This window comes from Macrobrachium nipponense, chromosome 4 (assembly GCF_015104395.2).
Source record: "Macrobrachium nipponense isolate FS-2020 chromosome 4, ASM1510439v2, whole genome shotgun sequence".
Lineage (NCBI taxonomy): Eukaryota > Metazoa > Arthropoda > Malacostraca > Decapoda > Palaemonidae > Macrobrachium > Macrobrachium nipponense.
This window is the reverse complement of record NC_061100.1, coordinates 130,944,102-130,946,550: the sequence shown is the minus strand read 5'-3', so window position 1 is coordinate 130,946,550 and position 2,449 is coordinate 130,944,102. Positions and strand designations below refer to the sequence as shown.

At 39.9% G+C, this 2,449-nt stretch overlaps 1 long non-coding RNA gene across 1 annotated transcript in view; it reads left to right on the top strand.

Moving 5' to 3' along the window:
- Positions 1-63, top strand: part of LOC135211737 (uncharacterized) — a 4,242-nt gene extending 4,179 nt beyond the window's left edge. The window contains exon 3 of the long non-coding RNA XR_010313738.1: positions 1-63. This exon is cut by the window's left edge and continues 57 nt beyond it. This is a non-coding gene — a long non-coding RNA (uncharacterized LOC135211737).
- Positions 64-2,449: the final 2,386 nt, after the last annotated feature.

Below are 2,449 nucleotides of genomic sequence, written 5' to 3'. Positions count from 1 at the left end.
CGTGGCACACACCCATTGAAGAATATTAAAGTTCAATGAGCTTATGGAATAGGAGATGAAAAAGCATTCACACACTTCTGTATAAATAATTAATGTTAAATTTGTGTTAAAAAAGTTATAAATCTGTTTTTCAAGAATAAAGTTTTTTAAAAGTAATCTTCTCATTATTTTCTCCAATTGGATATATGACCTGACACAAGGAATTTTTGGTTAATATTTCAATTGGTAAACATAAAATGCAAAGAAATATTAACATTAAATTCAAAGAAATATTAGAAAAATCATGTACAAATCCCAAAAAGTTACTGTATACTCTATGTCAAATAAATTTACATAAATATGTTACATGTATAGGATTTGTTACCAATTTTAGTTTTTATCTGTTTTGATATTGTATGAGATGTAATTATAATTTTACAAAAAATAAATTAAAAAAACATGTATAAATGACTATTGGTAAAATTTACAAAGTTTAATAAAATGTGGCCCACAAGGAAGGTATGAAAAATGTTTTTAGGATTATTTTTTTCTTAAATTAGCCCACTCCAAAGTTTGGCGGGTGGGGTTGTGTAGCGCAGTGATATACAGGGTGGAGCAAATCAAATGCCCGAGTTTTGATCGGCTATTAGGAAAAGCAAAACAATACTTACAGAATTATTTGTTTTACTCGAATCAGTATACAATGCTGTTTGTGTGATCACTTTTTGAAGATGGCATCAGGAAGATGGTGCCATCTGTAGCGATACACAGTTGAAGGCGATGTCTGAAGTTTTCGGCTGCTCTTCGGCAGATCTCGAGGAGTATTGTAGCGATTTCCTCCCGGATTCGCATCTTCAATTCTTCCAAACTGTGTGGCCGAAAGTGAGATGAGCCGAAGAGCAGCTGAAAACTTCAGACATCGCCTTCAAGAGTTCATCGCTACAGATGGCCACCATCTTCCTGATGCCATCTTCAAAAAGTGATCACACAAACTGCATTGTATACTGATTCGAATAAAACAACAAATAATTCTGTAAGTATTGTTTTACTTTTCCTAATAGCCTATCAAAACTCGGGCATTTGATTTGCCCCAGCCCGTATATATGTATTTTCACCCGTATTTGAGAAAATCCCGTAAAAATATTAACCGTAAATTATACGGTATGTTATTGGTTAACTTAACGGTAAAACCGTAAATTTTACGGTTAAAATTTTATACGGTATTTTCTCAAATACGGTACATTAAAAATTACGGGACCCGTTTTTTGTAACGGTAAAATGCTTGGCAAAACCATTACTGCCAGGATTTTTACCGTTTTTTCAACGGAAAATTTTTTACAGTGTACCCTGCCGCCCCCCGCCCTTCCCCCTTTCCATAGCAGCTCTAGGATTGCCCTAGTTACATTTTGCTGCGGTTGCGCAGCGGGGCTATAACTTGCAATAATGCTTGTGCTGCGTTGCCGACCTTAAGGTGTGCCGCCCTAAAGTTGGATGCCACCCTTGGGGGGCAAAGGATTTTTTGATGATTTAAACTCAATAGGAAATCCTTCTTTCAGAATGCCCTGCTGTGAATGCAATCCCGCAACAGAGGACATAACCCACGACTCGTGCATGGAGCAATTTGTGGCAACTGTGATGGACTATGGGACAAAGCCCATAATTTGGCCCAGACCGAAGACGCCATCATCGCCTTTAAGGCGCTTACTGCCTGAATTTATGAGTTTGGGGAAAAACTGTTCATGATGTTCATCAGAATTTAAGACATACTGCGCCTGGATTTGACTCTTCCTGCTGGATCTCAATCCAGGGTCGGTAATTTCTTTGTCTTTGCTCAAAATGTTGATTTTTTAGGTTTAGTCTTGTTTACCTGAACTATTCCTGAAGACTTTCCTTTGACGCGTGTCCTCTATAGCAGATAATGGACGACCAAGAAGAGGAGTCTTTATCTGCAATTGCACAGGATGTGGCTTCCTCAAGGGCTTCTTCTCTGCCGTGAGGTGGTTCTTGAAGTTGATGCATCTCGGAACCTGCCTGATGCGATACTGGAATCTAACAAACTGTAATTTCTAAGCCTTCTCCTGCGGCCTTTAAAAGAACCTCCTATACATGATAAGTTTCTAAGTCTGCCGCCCTGCCAAAGAAGTCATACTCGCATCTAGCGCCAATCTAGAATTCGTGGATTCACACACTTTCAGGGGAAGTCGACATCCAATCCTCTGCAGCTTCTTCCCACGGTTCTATGAAGGGTGGCTCGTCCAAAGACCCCATCTCTTCAGCAGTGACTCAAGAAGAATGTATTGCCTCTGCCGCCCTTACACAGTCGCCTCCTGGTCCCAGTTAGCCCCTTCCGCCTCAGGGGCGCCGCCCTCTCTGGCTAATTCTCAGGATACCTTGGAGATTATCCTTGGAGCAATTAGGGATACGCAACAGAGGATTGTTACTCTAGAGGAACATCCCTTTAAGAATCTCA